Here is a 6248-nt window from a genome sequence, read left to right as displayed (position 1 = left end):
TGTTCTTGCAAGGTATAAAGGACTTTTAATTTGGGCATTTTTCACAGTGTGATTCTTTTCACTGAAATGGCTATAACAGAAGAAAGAAGAAAAGAAAGAAGAAGAGAAAAGCCAGAAACTGAGGCAATGCCTGTCCTCAAGTTTCTGAGCTACTTATCTCTGGTCTCCAGAGGCAGTAAGTTACCAACAAAATACTGATTGTCTTAAGCTTTTGTAAATAAGGAGAGGAAGAGGGATGGGGGATGGGAAAAAAAGAAGCAAGATATATTATGTACAGGTACAAATTCCCTATGATGAATTTTATCTTAATATCGAAAATGTACAAATGTTTTACAAAAAAATAAATAAATAAATAAATAAAACACTGATTAACAGAAAGACAGAAAAACAAGTCTTGGAGACCATTCCAGGTAGAAATAAGCTTAGGAACCCACCTGACCAGTTAATAAGAACTTCACCCCTGCTACCAAGAGAATGTGGACAATCTACTTGGAATAGTCCTTCTGGAGTTGTTTCTAATTGTCTCAAGATTAACTGGAACATGCTGGGTTTGGTGGTGCTCACCTGTGACCCCAGCACTTGGGAGGCTGAGATAGAAGGATCACCACGAATTTCCTTGAGGTACACAGTGAGTTTAAGGCCAGCCTGAACTATACAGCAAGACCCTGTCTAAAAACAAACACAAAGATTAAATGGAATATTTCTAGGAAGTAACTGATCACCATCCAACTGCGTAAGACTGACATCTCACTAACATTACAGGGTCACATTATGCCTTTGAAGATTATCTCTCTACCTACCTGGCCCATAGCAACATATATGTCCAGGTCTGAAAGTGTAAAAGCTGAAAACAGGGTTGGAGTCAGAAAGTCCAATGTGTTCCTGGCCACTGTGGTGTCACTGTTCCTGATACAGGTGAAACCCGAGTCCCCACTTGGGAGCCAGAAATCAGCTGAGATGAGGCCTCAGGAGAGAGGCTGCCCTGGCCTCAGAGGGTGGATGAAGTGGGGCCTGGGAGCAGCTCAACCCACCCCGCAGGCTGACTGGCACTGAAGGGTCTGGGTAAGTCCTTTTTGCAGCACCTCAGGGACTCCTCCGGCAACCTGGGAAATTAGGGTGAGAGTTGTGGCAAGAATGTGACTCTGTGTTGTGAGCAGAGAGCTTTGAGAGAGAGGATTTTGCAAGAGATCACCCTGGTTATTACCTCCAGGAAGCCCATCATCCTTCACCTTGCCTCTGCCGCATAACACTGATGCCTGGGCGCAGGGCTGCAATATCCGAGTCCTACATCAGAGGACATGGAGGACCCCGTCCCTGAGAATCTCCAGGCCACACAAAGACCCTGATAAATCTAGTCCTGCCTCAGGAGCTGGGTTGCTATTCCAAGATGGGAGTTTGCCCATGGAGATAGAGTTAGGATCTGGGAGGCACCCTTGGGTCCCTACTGACAGTAGGCCCAAGTCCCCACCCACCATTCCCTCCCTTGCAGCGCCCCAGGCCTGGAGAACTGGGCGGGGCTAAAATCGCGGAAGAAATCTCGGATCTGCGACCCCGGGGTCCAGTAGTGTGTCCAGGGAAAGGAGCCAGGCCTGACAGCCCGCCAGATTCTACGCAGCAGGGAAACCTCAACTAGCTCCGGGGATCCCACCGCTCCAGACACCGCTTCTCCTAGACAACCTCACCTGAGGCCACACCCCCACCGCCTACTGCCTGCTGGGACTTGTAGTCCATAGGAGCGAGCCAGACGCCCGATGTGCCCGCATGTGTGCGTGTGCTTGTGTGTGTGCCCGTATGCTCGGGTCCGCGGTGGTGTTTCTGACCCTCTGACCTCTCCCCGGAGAGCCCTGTGGACCCAAGTTTAGCCGGCGGGTCGCAGTCTGCCGCTCCGGGGGTTCCACCGCCTCCGGCTGCGGGCTAGGATTTGTAGACCGGAGGGGCGGGGCCAGAATGCCCTGGGCGCTTGCTTGTTTGAAGGTGCGTGCTGGGATTTGTAGTTCATAGGTGCTCGGTCCTCTTTTTCCCGCGAGCCCTGCTTCTGGCCCGTGAGCAAACTACTGCGGGGCTCTTTCAGGCAGAGCGGCAGTGTGCTCTCCGGTGCCTGTAGGCCCAGTCTCTACATGGACAAACTGAGGCACCAAGAAGGGCGCGCCCCTTGTCAACTGAGGACTCGGCCTGGGTGTTTCAGCCTGGGCCTGTCTGACAAACCTGAACAAAGATTTAAGGTCCTTTTGGTTCTTAAGAATCTATGATCAGTTGTGCCTCAGAATTACACTATGAACAAGACTTGCTGCACGGTTAAGGCTGCTTTACACACACACACACACACACACACACACACACACACACCATAAAGATTTCTGTTAGGCAGTTTAAAGTATGCACTCAAAGAAAATAGTGTGGACTATCAAGAAAGTGGCACCAATAAAAATCTTTATTTGTTTTTGGCTCCCCACCCCGCTACTGGGGATCAAACTCAGGACCTCCCACTGCACCACTGAGCTAAATTCCCACCCTATTTTTGGCTTTTTTGACAGTCTCACTATGCTGTCCCGGTGGCCTTAAATTCACTCTATAGCCCAGGCTGGCCTCAAACTTGCCGTAATCCTATCTCGGCCTCCTGGTAAATCTTTATTTGACAAATATGTCAGTTCTATGGAGGGGCTCCTGTGGAGGAAGTCTGCAGTAACAAAGAAAACATATGGACAACTCTGTCTCACATTTAGCTTCAAGAATCAAAATTGCACTGGGGGGTGGGGTGGGATATTTAGGAAACCCTAAAACCCACGGGGGTGGGGGGTTGTGCCCCAGAGCCTCACTTTAAAGGGGAAAGCACATTACCATAGTTGGGGGGGCTGAGGACAGGTACCAAGGACTTTACACTTTATCAGTGGGGTGCAAATGTGTTTGTTGACAGCTTTATTGAAATTTGAGCCATACACTGTCAAATTCACCCATTCTGTCTGTAAAATTCAGTATTTTAGTCTATTCACAGAATTGTGCAACCATTACTGCCATCTAACTTTGGGATGTTTTCATCACCCCGACCTCACTAGCACTCATTTCTCCCCAGACCCCAAAATCCTTTCCATCCCTGGGTGACCACTATTTTACTTTCTCCATAGCTTTCATATATATGAAATCATGATACGTGGGCTTGGTGTCTAGCACAAGTAGCACAATATTTTTCAAGTAGCACATCTAGGTATTTGGTGGGGGTACCGGGGATAGAACTCAGGACCTTGTACTTGCCAGGCAGGCACTATGCTGCTAAACTTAATCCCCATCCCTCATCTAGGTTTCAGTAAATATCAGTACTCCGTACTATTTTTGCAACTTATTGGAAGTCTATAATCTTTTTTCCCCATTATATAATTGTTTTTAAATGAGGCTTATTTTTTTTTTTTAAGCAAGATGTAACTCCTTGCATAGAAGGGACTCACCCTGGCACTAACCTTCAATGCTGAGAGCAGATGGGCTCGGGAAGAAAGGATGGCTAGGAGAGGAGGCGTGGATGCCTGTCGGCTCTCCACCCATCCTCTGCCACTTGCTAAGTTGTTTTGACCTCACTTTGCCTCTGTTTCCTGATGTAACATGAGGATAATAAGAGGATCTATCTATCTATTTATTTATTTATTTTTGGTTCTTTGAGACAGGGCCTCACTATGTAATTTGGGCTAGCTTTGAGGTCACTATGTAACCCAGATAGCCTCAAATTTGGAGCTATTCTCCTGCCTCAGCCTCCTCAGTGCTGCGATTACAGGTGTGCACCACCATGCCCAGCTGAGGATCTACCTTAGAGAGTAAATGGGAGGATTAAGATAGTCATACAGGGATAGCACCCAGCATATAGTGCCAGCACTCAAAAGTGTCAGGTGTTATCTGACCTAACGGTGTTGGTGGTGTTGGGGACTGGTGGGGTTCTGGCTGGAAAGGGGTGTGCCTGTCCTGTGTGACCCCTTGGGGACCACTCATCCTGCCCCAGTCATACAGTGCCCTCTCATGCTCCTCCTGTACTCTGGATAGTCCCACTTTCCTAAGGGGTCACTAAGAAAGTGTAGAATGTCACTTTCCTGGTTGCTTTTGAGCACCAGCAGTGACTTAAGCAAAACCAAACAAAACTTTCTGAATCTTGGGTGTTATTCAGAAAATGTGGACATCTAGACCCCCCAGCCATTCCTAGGGGCTTGTGAGATAATTTTTAAAAATTCACTTGCAGACCGGGTGTGGTGGCACATGCCTGTAATCCCAGCACTTGGGAGGCTGAGGCAGGAGGATCGCTGTGAGTTCGAGACCAGCCTGTGCTACATAGTGAGTTCTAGGGCAGTCTGAACTACATAGTGAGACCCTCTCTCAAAAGAAAGAAATGAAAAATTCACTTGCAGGTCAAGTGTAAGGGCTAGAAGTAACAGCTCTGTTATTCCAGGAAATTCTCTTCCCTGAAAATCAGCCTTGAGCCTGGGTCCATGGACACAGAGGCTGAGAGCTGGCCATCGCAGGCAGCCACAGAGCTCACACAGCCACACCCAGACAGCAGTGTAGAGGCCTCTCCTGGTTCCCTTCAGCCAAATGTTCATCCTGGAAATAGGAGCTTGTGAATTATAACAGTACTAGCACCTTGCACGTGTCTAAGCCTTCATTCTCTTCAAAGATTCCCCCACAGGACATCCCAAAGAAGGGGCTGGAGTTCTGTCCCTGCTTCCAGGGAAGCAGGCTGTGGCTCAGAGATTTAAGGCTTAAGTGATCTCCCAAGGCTGCAGAGGTCGGGCAACACTAGGATGTGGGATGTGTTCTGTCCAATCTGCTAATACAGCCAGTAAGAACTGTGCGTGTCTATCACCTGCCAGGTGCTACGCAGGGTGCTAGGGTTGTGGGGAGGACTCCATGTGGTCCCTGGTACTAACAGTGAGGTAGGGGAGGCACAGATGACAGATGTTAAACCGCAGCGGGAGCTTCCAGGATGGCAGCAAGTGTTTTATGCCTTGGGGATGCATGTGACACAGGTGTTGCATCTGTGAGAACTACCAAACTATACATATGAGTTGTGCATTTCACTGAAAATTTATTTTGCCTAAAAAATGTAAAGAATGCGCATGCTCTGGGAGGACTGTGTCTAGCAGAGTCCTGGGAGGCCCAGTTGTCTGGAAGAGGCCCAAGCACTAACGGGTTGGCCATGGAAAACCCAAACTTGTTCACAGGGTGTGGCTGTGGACCAGGAACCCTGTGAGTTGAGGTCCAGAGCACCAGGGAGCGCCAAGGAGGGTGTTTCAGTGGAGGGACTTTCAAGCCAAGGCTGCAGGGTGAGCAGAGGATCAAAACAGGATGGGTCGTCTCTGAGATGGGGTACAGCCAGGGTTTGAGTTGTTTCAAAGCCATCCGTGGCCTCAGAGAAACTCACGCTGCTAGGCTTTGCAAGGCTGCTTCCCAAAAGCTCAGGAGGCTGAGGCAGGAGGATCATTGGGAGTTCAAGGCCAGCCTGACCTGCAAATAAGACCCTGTTTCCAAAAAAAAAAGCCCTGCTTCCCAAGAAATGTAAAAGGCCTCTTATCACAGTATCAAGAGGCCTTGACATGATGTTGAAGTTATCCGCTAACATCTTGCATAGGTTTCCCCGTAGCCTTCAACACATTTCCCGAAAGCCCAGCTTCTTGGTGCAGATACAGGATGGCCCAGTTTCTTCTGAATGAAGAGAAGAGTGAGCCTTCAGGGAATTCCTCACCACCCCAATCCCTGCTTTTTTTTTTTTTTTTTTAATAATGTCTCACTGTGTAGTTCAAGCTGGCCTCAAGTTTTCGGTGATCCTCCTGCCTCAGCCTCCCCAAGTGCTGGGATTACAGGTGTGTGCCACCATGACCAGCCAAATTCTTCATTATATTAAGCAGGAATGACGGTGGGAGATTAAGAGGACTACAGCTCAAGGGTAAAGCACCAAGCACGCAATAGGCACTCAAGGAACGGCAGCTGCGGGTAGCAGGATTGAGGCCCAGGACCTGGGGCTGAGTGGGAAGTGGACTCAGCTCGTCTGTGCTCAGTTCTCCAAGAGCCACACCCACGGCCCCGAGGCTAGGAGTCTTGGTACCCAGGTAGCTGCAGGGGTCGAGCTCTGAAAACAGGCTAGTCCGGGCGCCTCAGCAGGCTGGGCGGCTTCTCCCTGTGATTCACCGCCTCGGAGCGGGAGGAGGCTGTGGGCGAAGGTAGTGCGTGTCCTTCGGGGATTGGCCACGGCAACCCCTCTGTGGGTCGGGGTCGGG

General features: G+C 49.5%; 1 protein-coding gene across 3 annotated transcripts in view; it reads left to right on the top strand.

The window, feature by feature from the left end:
- Nucleotides 1-972: 972 nt before the first annotated feature.
- The window catches only part of Capg (capping actin protein, gelsolin like), a 24331-nt gene continuing 19055 nt past the window's right edge, over nucleotides 973-6248 (top strand). Inside the window, exons 1-2 of one of the 3 annotated variants that reach the window (XM_033765140.1) lie at nucleotides 973-1062; nucleotides 1490-1765. The gene's annotated coding sequence lies outside the window, so the exon portion shown is untranslated. Of the gene's footprint in view, nucleotides 1063-1489; nucleotides 1766-6095; nucleotides 6192-6248 lie in introns of those variants that run through there. The other 2 variants (XM_033765135.1, XM_010635254.3) reach the window with 2 other exon arrangements.

This window comes from Fukomys damarensis, unplaced genomic scaffold (assembly GCF_012274545.1).
Source record: "Fukomys damarensis isolate Sample0158 unplaced genomic scaffold, DMR_v1.0_HiC HiC_scaffold_2, whole genome shotgun sequence".
Classification (NCBI taxonomy): domain Eukaryota; kingdom Metazoa; phylum Chordata; class Mammalia; order Rodentia; family Bathyergidae; genus Fukomys; species Fukomys damarensis.
Note: the sequence above shows the minus strand (reverse complement) of the source record. Positions and strands in the feature narration are given on the sequence as shown.